The sequence below is a fragment of the Ursus arctos genome, unplaced genomic scaffold, assembly GCF_023065955.2.
Source record: "Ursus arctos isolate Adak ecotype North America unplaced genomic scaffold, UrsArc2.0 scaffold_6, whole genome shotgun sequence".
NCBI classification, from domain to species: domain Eukaryota; kingdom Metazoa; phylum Chordata; class Mammalia; order Carnivora; family Ursidae; genus Ursus; species Ursus arctos.
Genome location: NW_026623078.1, coordinates 58,506,410 through 58,522,487, shown reverse-complemented (window position 1 = coordinate 58,522,487; position 16,078 = coordinate 58,506,410). Strand labels below are relative to the sequence as shown.

At 36.6% G+C, this 16,078-nt stretch overlaps 1 protein-coding gene across 12 annotated transcripts in view; it reads right to left on the bottom strand.

Moving 5' to 3' along the window:
• EMC2 (ER membrane protein complex subunit 2) overlaps nt 1–16,078 on the bottom strand; it is a 560,958-nt gene that overhangs the window by 395,006 nt on the left and 149,874 nt on the right. The window lies entirely within an intron of this gene.

The following is a 16,078-nucleotide window of genomic DNA, read 5'->3' as shown; positions in this document are numbered from 1 at the left end:
TGTTGATATCTGCTCCATACTTCCTTGGCTCCCCAGTTCACTTACAGCTACAGCAAAATTCATGATAAATGTATAGCTTCTCACCTGGGTTTCTTTTAACCCTTCCTGAGGGCTTTTTAGGGACTGTGGAAGCAGGACCTGCCAAAGACAGTCACAACCTAGAAGTGCAGGAGAATTAAAGACCCTAGGGGCAAACATCAACCAATACAAAAGAGGAATTGATAAATAAATGCCCAGCATCCCCAACCCATTCACTTTCTTGGAGGGTCCCTAGTGGAACTGAGTCTAGTTGGCTCACAGCAGTAACCTGTTTGTTCATGAAAACACCTTTTATTGGCTCTTCTCCCTTCCTTACCTCATTTTCCATTCGCCTGCACTTGTGTTTTCTGGGATCAACTTTAAATAAGCTGCCTTCACCCATGACCTCGTTTTATGGTCTGCTTTGGGGCAATTCAAATCAAAATAATCCCAGGTGGGCATCTAGAAGTTTCCTGCTGTCTCCAATAACATAATCCCCTTGACTCCAGTTCCATCTACATCAGACTGCCGAGGACCAGACATCATGGGAAGAGTAGAAGTAGGATGAGGAAGGAAGGACTTCAGAAAGAGACTGTGATCCTTTGGATTCTTCAGACTGAAACAAAAACACTTCCTCTTGCTGGTGCTGATTATTCTCACATATTTCTTCAAGATGCTATGATGCTAACCAAGTTTCTTTCTCTTTACTAAGGACTTCCTTCCAAAAGACAGAGCAAGAGTAGAGAAGGGGCAAGAAGGGAAGAAAACACTATACTTCCAGACAAGGATTCCAAAAATCAAAAAAGAATTATTAATGTATCTAAAAAGATTGTCATGAATGTGCTTTGTCATTAAGAAGCTGAACAGTTCGACTAAGTGATATCCTTTTAAGAAATGTAGTTCAGTGGAAAGAATATGCACAAATCTGGAGACATACTGACCTGAGTTGCTTTCCTCTTTCTTTCTTTTTTTTTTTATTATTGAAGTACAGCTGACATAAAATGTTATATTAGTTTCAGGCGTGTAACATACTGATTTGACAATTCTGTACATTACTCAATTCTCATCACTATAAGTACAGTCACCATCTGTCACCATACAAAATTATTATATTAATGACTATATTCCCCATGCCATAGTTTTCATCTCTGTGACTTATTTATTTTATAACTGAAAGTTTGTAACTCTTAATCCCCTTCAACTATTTTGCCCATTCCCCCACTCTCTTCTCCTTTGGCAGCCACCAGTTTATTCTTTGTATTTACAAGTCTGTTTCCGATTTTCTGTTTGTTTGTTCATTGTTTTGTTTTTTTAGATTCCACATATAAGTGAAATCATATGGTATGTGTCTTTCTCTGACAGACCTCAGTTTGAATGCAAGCTTTACCACAAAGATTATGACATCAAGCAAATTAACTTCTTGAAGCCTCATTTTTCATACATATACAACGGTGTGGAAATATTTACCTCCCCAAAATTGTTAAAGATTTAAATGAGATAATGTGTGTGACAGTTGCTGGCAGATGTTTAATAAATGTTAGTTTCCTTTCCTTGTCTATCCATTCCCCATCCCAACCTGCCACCCCACAGAGAAAATATCATGGGAAATTTTCTTAATGATCCTCAATCTTACACATGTAGGGGTCTCCCCTGCTCTGTTCATTAACCTCCTAGAAATTCTTCTAAACTTTTATGGTCAAAAAAATTAATTTGGTGAGCATTTCTTTGTGACCATCAAATGCCAGATTCTATAGGTTAACCAAGGAAAACTAAAGAAGTCAGGAAAAATGCAAATAAACATTAGGTATTGAGACTGCAACATATCCACATTAACATAGGCAAAGATGTGGGAAGTCAATTTAAGACAAAGGAGAGCTTCTATTATGTGCCGTTGATAATAGCAAGACAAATAAGCCTCTCAATCCCTATGACAATGGACTACTTTTCAACAAACTATTTTTTTTAAAAAATTAAGAAGCAGCAAAGGGCATAGACCATCTTTTGTCTCTGATTCCAGCACAGATCCTCCTGCTTTTCACATTTCTCCTACACAGTGATTTGACCATTAAGTGATTAATGATGTGGACGTTCAGAGGATTAGCTTAAGCAATTGTTCATAAATGTGCTTTTTGGTTTGAATAACTTAGCAAAATGATCTAGCTTCAAATTAGAGAAGCACAGATGTAAGTGAATAACTGCTCTCCCAGAACCAAAAGACTGAACTCAGAGACCTCTTTTAACTCTTAGGCCTTCGACTTTCTCAGGGCAGGAGTTACACTTAAGATCCAACTAGAAAGTTGGGGACAGTAGGCCCACCCCCAGTTACTCCATTCCATAGACACAGAGAATGCACAGGGAGATGTGGCCTGGGGTGCCCGGCATCCAGCTTGCACTACCACTTATGACATATATTACGGTGGCCCAACCACTTCTTAGGTGACTGAAAATGTGGACAGCGGACAGGCCTCAGACAACACTCTGAGTGACACAGTCAATGCAACATATGTATATCCATGTACAATTCAGAGAAGTGCAGAACCTTCAGTAGAATACTCCCATACTTCCAATTTTCAGTAACTAAACTTCTGACTCTGCTTATTCTTAGATGTTTTTAAAATTTTTTTAAATATTTATTTATTTGAAAGAGAGAGTGAGAGAGTGGTGGTGGGGGGGGTGGAAGGGCAGAGGGAGAGGGAGAGAGAGAATCCTCAAGCAGACTCCCTGCTGAGCATGGAGCCTGATGCGGGGCTCCATCCCAGGACCCTGCGATCATGACCAGAGCCAAAATCAGGAGTCAGATGCTTAACCAATTGAGACACCCAGGCACCTCAGGTGTTTTTTATTATTACTCAGAGTCCCTAGTTTTTCTTTCTAGTTGCTATTCCTGGGAAGCAATGTTTTATAGAGGTAACAATATTTGTTAACTGAAAACATCTGGATTTGAATACTTTGCCACTTAATAGCTATATAAGCTCTCTGTGCCTCAATTTCCTCACCTATAGAATTAGGATCAATAATAAAGCTTATATGATAAAGTTGTTCTTGGGATTAAATAAAGGTTTAAGCCCTGCTGTAAACCACTATGTCTGGGAAAAATGCATAATAATTTTCTTTCTTAGAAATGAATACTTGCAGAAAGGATATCATGGTTTACCAGGTTCTTTGGTGTGGCCTTGGGCCTCCCATAGCATTATCACCTTAATAAATACTGGACAATGGTGCCAACAATGATGGTTTGTTATCATAGCTTACATTTTGCTGCCTGCTTCTACATTATGTCTGTTTTGTCCCATTAATCCATCTAAAAATCAAAACAGAACATAAGATCACTGAACCATTCTTTTCTATTTCAACAAAAAATAGTAAATGTAAGTAACTCCTCTCAGAGCTGAGAAGGTGAGTGGCATTCCAACTACCACAGCACTTTCTGGGCTGTTTCAATGAATTTGTACTATTTTCAGTGCATCAGTCCCTACGGGCTACAGAATGGTGGAAAAGACTCATTGAATAACTTCAAACAGCACAGAATCAAACGTTTACTGAAGTACTCTGACAAGCACTGATAACCAGTGACAGAACTACCATCATATAGAACAAAGGACCATAATACGTCCAAGCTGAAAGAGAAGAGCTGTCACAATTGTCTATTCTTCAGTTCCTTAGGTCACAGATGATGAAACTGAAACCTGGAAAGACCAAACTGTAGTTTCCTATGAACAAAGTTGAGTTACAACTCAAAGTTCCAAGCAATGGCTTAGCAATAAATTTTTGGAATTTAACATATTTCTAAGTTGGTACATGTTGGTATATTTTCCTAATTTGGTATGAAAATCAGTATATTCTAAGGATCTTATAATGTGAAAACAAAGAAATAAAATTTTTCTGAGAGTATAAATTTGCCATAATGTCATATTCTAGTATAGAGGACCATAACAAAAAATCAAAGAAGTATTGCCTATTTTATGTATCTGCTTTTTAAAAAAAATCTCTCCTAAACTTTCCATTAAACATTGATAAGAATTTTGGACAAAAATTATCTAAGGAAATAAAATTCATTATTGTACTATCACCATTAAATGTCCATCTAGGATTATACAATGGGATTCCACCAATGCATAGTAATCTACCTGATTTGATGTTATCTTATAAAATAAGTTACTTTTACAGTTCTTGTGGTTTGCTTACTTTGACCTCGTAAGGAAACCATGACAAATAACTAAGGACTAACTGTGTGGCATGCTATCATGTGCTGCCCGGATTCCCCTTCAAGAACATAGGATTTATCTTCCTATCTTCTGGGAATGCTGCCTGAAGATGGCCCTCTGCTGTCAGCCCTCTTTGGAGGATTGTGTCAGCTGAAAAAACCTCTTTGCCTAAAGCCCCCTCTGCTTTGAGGGGAAGCCAAATCGATTTGGAAGCATCCAAATCGATGCTGGGATATAAAAGTCCAGCCACCTTGCTCCAACTCTAAAGCGTCATCCCAGTTCCAGAGCTCCCAAAGGACCTGCTGAGGTCTTCAGTAAAACTGCATCAGAGTTCCACTTCTTTGTCCGCCCAGCTCTGCTTCCCTCCCCTCCATCTACCTGCACTCATCTCCAGAGTGCTTGCCAGTTAGTATCTCGTATATTAATCTCCATCTACTTCTGGGGGAGCCCAACCTGTAGCAATCTGGAAGTAAAGGCCTTCAATAATTACAACTGAATTTGCATCAATAGAGAAATGGTTGAAAATGAAGGACCTGTTAAAGGAGACCTCATTTCCTTCTTCCTCTCCAGGGCTTTGGTTTGTGTGGATAACAAAGTTGAGGTGAATGAATTTGTGTGAGGGACACTTCCTAGGAGGCCACCTCTTAGTATGCAAATGCATTTTATTTCATAATTATCTGGGTGCTAATGATTTCCTAGATGAAAGCTTTGCTGCCATGAGATATGAGGCTCCTGAGCCACATTCATCTTGGTGATTTCTACTGGGGCAGTGACCCTTTCTCCTGAGCCATCACTGGAAGCTGGTCTCTTGCCTTCTCTACAGCTTCTGCCCCTATAGGTTGTCCAGCATCTCCTGGATTGAAAAGGATACATAGCAACAATTTATTGAGCCAGTTCACTATTCTATTGTCTCCTCCTCTCATAAACTGAGAGTGGAAAAAACGTGACTCATCTGGTTTATTTTTCATTTAGGAAGGTCCAAGATATTGACCTCTCTGTAAGGTGTGCTTTGGTCTCTTATACTAATAAGTCAGTTTTTATTAGAGTAATGCAGGTCTCAGAACATTCTACTAGTACAGTTCTATACTTGGAATACAAATATAAATTTAATTACATTTTGCTTCTTACATCTTTTTAGCTATAGCATTTAATTTGTTCATTAATTCATTCACTTATTCTTGTGTTCATTCATATGACATGTCTATTCAGGGTCTACCATGAAGCACATACTTTAATATTCCTGTGAAGTAAATATAGCATCCAATTTGATTGAAGTCAATTAAATTTTTAAGTCTTCACTCTGAGTTTCTCAGAAAAGCCTCCATCATTACACAACTCATTGATCACTAGAATCTATCTGAATGCTATTAAAACTTTACCCCTAGTTTATTAGCACATAGTTATTAAGTTTGATTCCTCCTCCCTCTTTCTTACAGGAATTGTCATAGTTGGACTTTCTAGCTCATACTTTTTGACATCTGTGGACCTCTTTCTCCTTCTTCCCTGCAAATTCCATTCGTATTCCCTTTAATCTCTTACCACAGTTAGTGCATTTTCTCCAGAAAATATTTTTAAAATTAAACTAAAATGTCCAATATACTTGATATGCACTCAGGTATGGGAACCCCAAGAGAAATAAGGGAGAAATATTAATTTGGGTTTAGTGCAAATGGGAAAAGACTTTAGGCTAAAGCATAAAAGAGAAAGAGAGGAAAAGAAGGAGTGGCTATATAGCAATATGTTGGGCAAAATTGTTATATAAGTAATACCTATTCAAGATACCTTAAAATGATTTTAGAAAACAAAAAGTCTACAACACTGTGTAATTACTTAGTCTCCTTTATTAATAAAGATCATTTCAATTCATTAACATGAATAGGAAATACCCAAATACAAATAAACCTTACCAAATACTAGTTCTCCCCAATCTTCTCATAAATTATTATGTGTCAGGTTCCTAAATGTTCCAAATACAGTATTACAAGGAAGCTGGTATTCTTACTACCTCCTTGGAAGATGAAGTACTGGGGCTAAGTAATATGAAGCAATTTATTCAAAGTTGCAGTTGAGGGATTTGAATTCAGGTAGTCTGCCCCACAGTATACACTCTTCATTATGACATCATAGTGTCCCACTGATGTAAGGTCTGGAGCCCTGGAGAATATATCTGGCCAAGTGTAGAAGCCAATCAGAGTTTGTGGGTTTGGACTTTCAAAGTGAACTCAGGCCTTTTGGCATTTGCATTCTCTTTGTGGTGGACAAAATGCAAACTTCTATTTGGAAAGGGGTCAAGAAAGTGGTCTGAATGGCTTCAGGGTTTTGAACATCAAATAGTTCTTACCAAAGAACAGTACAATCACTGAAGTGTGTCTGTATCTGAGTCAGAACATACATGGATTTGACAGCAATCTGATTCACAAAATATGCAGAGCCATTTCGTGGTTATCATGGTTCCAAGTTAAATAGAAGGCTCTGTCTTGCCTTCTCCCTATTAATTAATTCCTGACTGGAATTGCTCTTCCAAGGGCATGCCACTGGACACGCACTGAGGAGCTTCACTGTTCAGGAAATGATGTTGGCAAGACTGAGAGGTTTGGCAGGGTAGGTGGCTTGGGGGCAGACCTGGCGGGAGCTGCCTCCTCTCACATGGCCCATGTCAGCAGCAGCAACAACTGTAAGACACTTTCGGTCCGCAAGTTGCACAATGGGTGAGTTTTTTTACATGTCCTTCAAAGTCTGTGGATGAAAGGATGGGCAAGTAATTGTGCCTGCAACTTGGTAGTATGGGCAGCTAAGATCAAAGCAAAGGAAACTGTACAAATTGTCCACTTGAATACTAAAGAAACAAAGAAAGCCAAGCCAACTCAACCAAATATTGCTTCTTTTTCTTTGAATTCTTTAATTTTCTGATCCAGAAGTTTATGTTCTAAATGGCTGGTTAGCAAAGCTGCAGAAGTGGCTCACAGTCAAGATTTTGAGATTGCTACCAGAAAACCCAACTTACAATATATAGAAGACCTGGACTTTTTGCTGCCAATGAAGATAATAAATTGGCATAATTCAAACAGCCATGTCAAGAAAATCTGAGCTGTAATGATTTACAGAAGAGCAATAAGAAAGTAGTATCAGCTTGAAGAAGAAATGAACTAGAGCCAGGATGCAGCTGGAGCATGAAAGCCTCACACAACACATTTCTTACTGAAAAAATGAGAGAGTTAGACTACCTTGTCCACTGTGTCTTCTCAATTCTAACATTGCATGTCTCTATGTTATGTCAGATGTATACGTGGAGCCACATAGATCACTTTGAGTCTAGGGGTTTTCAGTAATGAATCATAGATAGCATCCACTAATTCTTAGATAAGTCTTGTTAAAGCTCTGATCTTGTGGAACATTCCAGAGCCTGATGCTGAAAGTGAGATAAACTGGACTTGACCTAGCTCTAACATTGGTTAGCTATGTGAAATTGGGCAAGCCAACCAGCCTTATTTCCTCATCTGGAAAATGAGACTGATCCATACACTTCTAATATCTGATTCCCAAATATTCATTATTCTTGTGACCCTTTGTAAAATTGTTAAATACTATTTTAATTATCTTAATATTTTTTGAGCTAGAATAATGTTAAGTGGTTTCCAGTCTCATTAACCCCAGAAACCTATGAAATAATGGACATCTTTAATCCTGTTTTTTAACACAGAAATAATAGGTACTTGGAGAATCCAAGAGTTGGTACCCAGAAAATAAATATCAGTCCTGAATAAATATTTGAAGATATATCTTTATGATAATTTATGACAGATCAGTTCACTGACAAAAAGGTGTAGTCACAGTGGTTACTTGGCATTATTAATTTAAATTAGAAGAGAGATGAGATCAAAGATGTTGCTGAGGAAGAATGAAATCAGGCAACAGCATACACAGGAGCCCTCACCTAGCCAAACTCTGTCACCAGTTCTTATTTGTATATCAAGTCCAATGACAGCACTATGTATCCATCTGAAGCACCAGCATGTATCCTTTGAGCACAGTTGCATCTTACCAAACACCAGTTGGCTCTATAAACTGAAATATCAACTATAATCTACTAGTGACTGAATAGCCATTATGTTGAAGAAGTCAAGAACATGTTGTTATTCCCAGATATTTTATATGACTTCTTTGCATCTTCTTGGGTTCCCTAGCTTAGGATATTTGATGATTTTGATTTATTGCTCTTAATGTTTTCTTACAGGTATTAAGGTTTTTTAAAACCCTACGTCTTTGGAAATAGAAATGGAAGATTTCACTACAGATACATATACTCTACTTTAATCCACAAGTTTTAAATATCTTTCCAACATGACCAAATTCTCCTTTCCTTCATGCTTAATTGAAAAAACTCCATATTTACAAAATCCTGAAAATTGAGGCAAATATTGACTAGTTTGGACAATAACTGTTTAGGGAGTAAATGATTTCTATAATTCCCATCTATATTATGATATATTTTGAGGACAAGGTCAGGTTTTTTACATTTTAGCCAGTCTTTTCCATCCTCTGACCACTATCTATCCAAACATCCCATAACACAGATACTGCTAGCTCTGTAAAGAACTTTGCAACCTGTATTTTTAATAACCTCTCCAGGTGATACTTAGTGACCCTTAAGTGTCAGAGCCACTGCAAATATTTTATGGCCCATTTATTTCCTAATGTCTTCCTTCTGTTGTACTAGGGTATACATATCCATGTATCTGTCTAATTGCTAGGGAACATATCCACATGATTCTCCTTAAATTATGCTGGGTACAGGGACACAGATGTTTAACCAATTATTTGATGGTTTTTGATGGAGAGGATAAGAAGAATGATAACAACTATTATAATAAAATTTATTTGAACCTTAGAACACTTTCTTTCATTAAGTAGGATTTGGGGATTAAATTAGTTTCAAGTTTGTTGTTTGAATGCTAAAGGCATTTTCTCTTTTATATCTATCTATCTATCTATCTATCTATCTATCTATCTATGAATTTCTTGAATGTTTTAGGTATAGTTTAAGTTGAAAAAGTCAACTGCTTTTCATGAAAAAAAAAAACCTCTTTTAGATAAAATCTTCAGTTAACATTCAGAAACCATCTGAATATTATATCTTACAAATACATCTTATATCACTCAATCCACTGCAGTCTATTGAGAAAATCAGCATTGCTTACTTGCTTCTCAGGAGCATTTACCTATATAGTGATCTCCCTGCAGTGATCAGGTAAAGAAGGAAACTATAGACTTCTCAAAATCTTTATCAAACCTGACTGCAAGCTGACCTGAGAGTTTTATAGCAAGTGTGAGGTTTTACAAGGCAAGAGGGAAATAAAACTTGTTTGTTTGTTTATCTAACCAGCACACACATTTTTTAAACAATTTGGGTTTGGCATCACCCACAATGCATCTGGCCAAACACTTTTTCCCCTTAATTTTTATAACCAAAGAAATTTACAGGGAAATTTAATCCACATGTTTCTGATTCATTCCACATCCAGTAATGTTTCAGTGAGGAGTATTTGATTTTAAGCACTTTGGAAAAGAGTCTATCATCAGCAATTCCTAAGATTACAGGTAAATTGGTGTAAATAATAGAGAAACTGAAGGGGACAGACTTAGGCATAGAAAGATTCCCCAAAATGAAATCCTAAGAGGCCAAAGTTTTCCTAAAGCTTCCGGGAAGTTAGAGTAGCCCATTTTAGGATCTCAAATTCCCAGTGTGGTCAAATCAGAATTAGTTTACCAGTTCCATTTGCATAGAAACTCCACTGCAGAGTTGAGTATTCGATATTTATTGGTTACATAAAATGTCCCAGGTCTGTTGCTATGGGGGATAAAAAAAGATGCATAACACAGTGTTCATCTTAAAGAACTTCCAATTTAATAAGTGAAGGTAAGACCCCATAAGATAATACCAATATTCTACCTTAAAATTTTAAGACAGACTGTCTAATTCTCTATGTAGCTTAATCAGCAAACTCACTCAAATTCTAATGCACATACATACACACAGACACATACACACACAGGACTGTAATCTTAGATGTCAGGAACTAAGATATTATTCCATTCAATTTAACCAAAATGTATATTTTATTGTGCATGGCACACAAAGCATTTTAAAAATAGATTATGTTTAAATATATTTTTAATGATAATAAAAAGGTAAATAAAGAAATAGAATTTGTTTTCTTGCTTGTTTTATAGGTTAGTCTGCAGAACTGAAAAGAATATTGTAATATTGGAATCGATGACACTTGAGTTGGAGAGCTAAGCTGGAAAGCCATGAATGTCTTTTTAATAAAAAGTTGGACTTCAAACTAAATTCCAGGCCATTTACATAGAGAATATCATGGCCAAGCCATTACTACATTTGACACAGCAAAAGCTGCCGCAATAGAATTAGTGATTACTGCACTTGACCTAATAAAGAACAGAGTTTATCATCATACCAGAAGCCTATCCTATCATAGTCATCAGGTAGACCACAGTACCTCAGTCAGATGAGAACCTAATTGTGTAGATCCTCTTAATAAAATCTTGGTCTATACATTTCATTTTTTTAAATTGATTGGTGGTTCTAAAATAGCATTCATTTTACACATTTCTAACTCTTGACTCCTCAGTTTATATACTGTACATTTTACTCAAATGCACATCCAAAATAAAGCCACTGAATTTACCCACAGATTGAATCAGACTATAATTTTCGAAAATGGCCTCAACAATAACTTCCATCCTGCATGCTCTCCTACAGTGTGACTTTATCACATTCCCCATCAACAACTGGAGTTCATTTCTCCACCCCCTTGAATCTGAGAGGCTCCATGACTGCTTTTGCCAATAGAAGAATAGAACTGATGTGTCACTCTGCCAGTTCCGGGCATATCTCTTAACTAGCCTGGCAGCTTCTGATTTCTTCTTGGAAGCAGCCATCATGCAAGAAATATGATTCTTCAAGACAATAGTGCTGTAAGAAGCCTAAGACACATGAAAGGGCCTTGAAGGGTAAGACACCATACAGGGAAAGAATGGCCAAGGAATACCAAAGAACATAACATGTGAGTAAAGAAGTCAAATTGGAATCCTTCAACCCCAGCCACCCCAGCTAATATCAAAGGGATGAGAGACAAACTACCAGCCAAGCCATTCTCAACTTCTTCCCCCCAAAAAACCATGAGTAAAATAAAATGGTGGTTTTAAGCACTGAGTTTTGGGGTTGTTTGCTAAAAAGCAATAGACAACTGAAACACAGACTATGGGGAGCTCCCTTTTCTATAGTCAAACCTGTACTAATCTGTAAAAAGGGAGATCTAAGGGATCTAGAAAGCAAGTTGCTGCACTCAAGAAGTTTTCAATTCAATGAGCCAAAAAGTATAATACTACAGGAGAAGGACCAACAAAGAAACTATCAAGAAAAACAAATAATAAATTATTAATGGTAATAAATAGAATCACAACTTCTGGAATCAAAGAGAAAATTAGTGCTCTAAGGTACAGCAGCCAGAGAAAGTTTCTCATAGATAAACTGTATCTTCAAATGATGGTGAGTTAGGACTGTTAGAAAGAGGGGGAAAAGCCTTTTGTAAGACAAACAGTTTGAGCAAAAGTGGTTAGGAGAAAATAAGTAGAAAGAAAGAAAGAAAGAAAGAAAGAAAGAAAAAGAAAGAAAGAAAGAGAAAGAAAAAAAAGGAGAGAAGGGAAGGGAAGGGAAGGGAAGGGAAGGGAAGGGAAGGGAAGGAAAGGAAAGGAAAAGAAAGGAAAGGAAAGGAAAGGAAAGGAAAGAGGAGGGAAAGAAAGGGAGGAGGGAGGAAGAAAAGGAGGAAAGAAAGAAAGAAAGAAAGAAAGAAAGAAAGAAAGAAAGAAAGAAAGAAAGAAAGAGAAAGAAAGAAGAAGGGAGGGAGGAAGGGAGGAAGGGAGGAAAGAAGGAATGTGAACAAACCAACAGATGGAGGGAAGAAAGGAAGGAAAGATGGAGGGAGGAAGGAAGGAAGATACACATAAAAAAGGATCAAGAAAAGAAAAAAGGGGGGTAAGAGGAATGATAGGAAAACTGGCTTGGCTGGAATAAACAGCTGATTGGGATTGGGAAAGTATATTTTGAGACAAAAACTTCTACTTGAGTAGAGGAATAAACACAAATACTTATACAAATATACATGTATTTATGTATAGTGAGCTCTAAGATATATATATATATATATATATATATATATATATATATAAAAATATCAAATATTTCTATATTTTTATCTCTGGACATAAGCAGCCTCCTCTTTTGTCCTTGTCATGCCATATAAATATAAACATTTATTTTCTGCGTGTGACTTGATAATGGTTTAGAAAGACAGTACCTTAAAAGTTGTTAGAAACAAGATTCCTAGTGGCCAAATAAGGATCCAGAATAATTTAAAAAAAAAGATTTGTAATAATGGAGGAATCATAATTTTCTCTGAAAAACCTGAGATTAATTTTCCAGTACTCTCCTTTATGTAGTGGATAATGTCTACAACAATGCACCTACAGTAGACACAGTGATGAATGTGGTGAAACACACTTCAATAAAATAAGTTTTATAATGACTCCAAACAATACAGTGTTAATGCCCTACTCTTGGTGTTACTGCTTGATCTAAGAGGAAGATGTGGGATATCTTGAAGACTTCATGTCCTTTAGGTAATTTTCCATAAATATTATCACAAATGAATTTTCTTTTTTGAATAACAGCCAGTCATCAAAAAGTTCAAGAACATTCCCTAGACAAAGCATTCAGTGCAAATACTCTGTTACATATCTAACAACCAACTATGCAGAAAGTAAGGTTAACAGTTAATCAAGACTCATATCTGAATGAAGGGCCACCTCACTTGGATGGCCAAGAGATTATTTATATGCAGTGCCAACATTTTCTCTGATAACAGACCTGGTGTCAAGCCACAGATGAATAAATGGCCAATCAAAGCCTCGAACTTCTAGATCAATACAGCATGCCATAAGAATTTTAGCTTGGAAATTTTTAGGTAGGAATTGCCTGTCATTTCTCAGAACAATAGAAAGTCAATTATAATGACTCATTAAAAGGTGATGTCTAACTTTGGGAAATACAGTATGCACACATACTTTTTGAGATTAGTTTTCTGTACCCCTGGGGTAAATAAATGACTTGTCTTGCTGTATGAACTACTGAATATAAACCAAGTAAATATCACTTGACATCACTCAGGGTGGATGATTTAGATACCAGAGTGCTGATCTTAAACTATCCTTTCTGGCAATAATATACAGCAACACTAACTGAATATGGGGGTTATTTCTACTACCCAAAATAATTATTCAAAATAACTAGCATTGTTGAGTGCTTACAATGTGCCAAGTTCTGTTCCAATTGCCTTACATTCAATATTAACTCATTCAATCTTCACAACTCTTTGAGGTAAATTACTATCCCCATGTTACACATAAGGAAACTTAAGTGTTGTGATTATTTCACTTGCTTAAGGTCACATACTTAATCACATACTTAGAAACAGAGGAACCAGGATTCCAACCATAGCAGTCTGGCCCGAGAGCTCACATTTTCATTATTATCTTATACTTCCTTTCAGTATAGAAAATTATCTTTCTATTCTCATCACCAGAAATACCTTCCACCTCATCTAAACAGTATCATATCATTAACCTACAATTTCAAAGACAGAATAAAAACAAATCACTAAAAATGCCATCATTTCTGCCATCTCTGTAGCCTATTTTTGCATTTTCTGCAAACTACAGTGGTTTTATTGTTTTTTGTTTATGTTTTGTTTTGCTTGATAAAGAAGTGCAACTTCCAGATTGAAATCCCACCTAGATAGTCTTCTTTCTAATAGTGCAAAATCTGAGTACCAGGGCACTCCTGTATAGCTCTATTAAATTTTCTCTAAATAAAGAAACTTCAGGTGTTTAATGTTTAGTCAAATTTAATGCTCAAAATGATGCAAGCTATATTTAAAAAAAATAAATTCTGAAGAAAGCTTTTAGTAAATCTATGCAATACTTTGGAAAATTCTTTGATGGCTTAGGTTTTTGAAGATCCTTCTCACATTTGGTCAAAAGCAAAAGACTGCACCCCAATGTTTATAGCAGCAATGTCCACAATAGCAAAACTATGGAAAGTGCCCAGATGTCCACTGACAGATTAATGGATAAAGAAGATGTAATATATATATACATACATATACATATGTGTATATATATATATACATACATATACATATGTGTGTGTATATATATATATATGAATATTACACAGTGATCAAAAAATAAAATCTTGCCATTTGCAATGACACAGATGGAACTAGAGGGTAGTATGCCAAGTGAAATAAGTCAATCAGAGAAAGACAATTATCATATGATCTCACTGATATATGGAGTTTAAGAAACAAGGCAGAGGACCATAGGGGAAGAGAGAAAAAAATGAAACAATGTAAAGGTTTAAAAAAACCCACTTTAAGTAAGAAATTACTACTTGAAAAGGTATCTTATCACAGGTTCATGTGGAATCATCCTCCACCCAGTTGTTTCCATTCTTTCTATCAGAAAAGAGACAATAGCTGAGGTGGAAAAGAAATCACTAATAAATGGCACTGAAAAATGGTTTCCAGACATGGCAGAAAAGTTTTGTTAACTGCTCAGAGACATCTAGGAGGGGTCCATATGGGAAAACTTTTTCTAACATTAATAGAGGAATCATGTTATGGTATGAACAGGTTTTTAAGAGAGCCTTTACAATTATGAATTACTGTGCTTTCCCTTTGTCAGAATCCTTTTTCTAATGTGTGTTTTTTCTCTTTTGACTCCTTTTTCCAGTTCTGCATGTTTCTGGTAACTTTTTATACGAAGAAAGAGGGATAAGCCACGGGAGTGACTGTCATCTGCAAACAACAGATAAACAAAGATACAGGGGGAGAAAAAGAAGTATCAGAGAAATCACAGAAGCTCACCTGCTATCGTGACAAGTGAAGCTAGACCCAAGTCTCAGAGGAAAAGGAACTAGAGAGCTAAAAATTCATTAAGTAGTGGCAATTTCATTTACCAGGACAGGGGTCAACTAACCAATTAACAAATTAAGAGTTTTATTTCTTTCATAATAATTTAATAAAAGACCTGCTACCTCAATTTTTACCTTTTTCCAGGCATTTTATTGGGTCCTAAGGATAAAATGATCCAATAAAATTGCGTTTGGGGTGCCTGGGTGGCTCAGTCGGTTAAGCTGCTGATACTCATGGCCCTGCATGGTATCCAGTATTCAGGGCCACAGTCTCCATTCTACAAGGCTTCTTCTGGGCCATCTGCTACCCTGTCCTCTCATGACCATGGGAAAATGTTGAAGGTTCTTCCAGGCCACTAGAGTTCAGGGGTTTGCCTTAGGTCTTCTCTCTGGCATTCCCGGCCTTCTTGCTTTCCTATTCTAATCTCTTCTGTATACTTGACATAGGATCTCTAAAAAATGGAGAGCATTTCCTATGGTCATTCTATAGAATAAGACACAAATCTCTGCTCTTCGGTCCCAAAAACCTATCTACTGTTTCTCTCCTGATCCAGATTTGGATCATGGGAGACATGTGAGGATCCCCTCACCTTCTTCCAAACCTTCTTTTTATGTCTCCCTTTCTTATGAAGTTTTTCTCCCCCTGCCTCTCTGTATGGTGGGAAAATCATTTTTACATCAACAGGAATTCATCCATACTTTGGTAAATAATATAAAAGGCCAAAACTACCAGATTTCTGAAACTCAAAGTAGAGCAATGATTCCTTTCTTTCTCTCTTCATTTCTGCAGTATCATCCAATC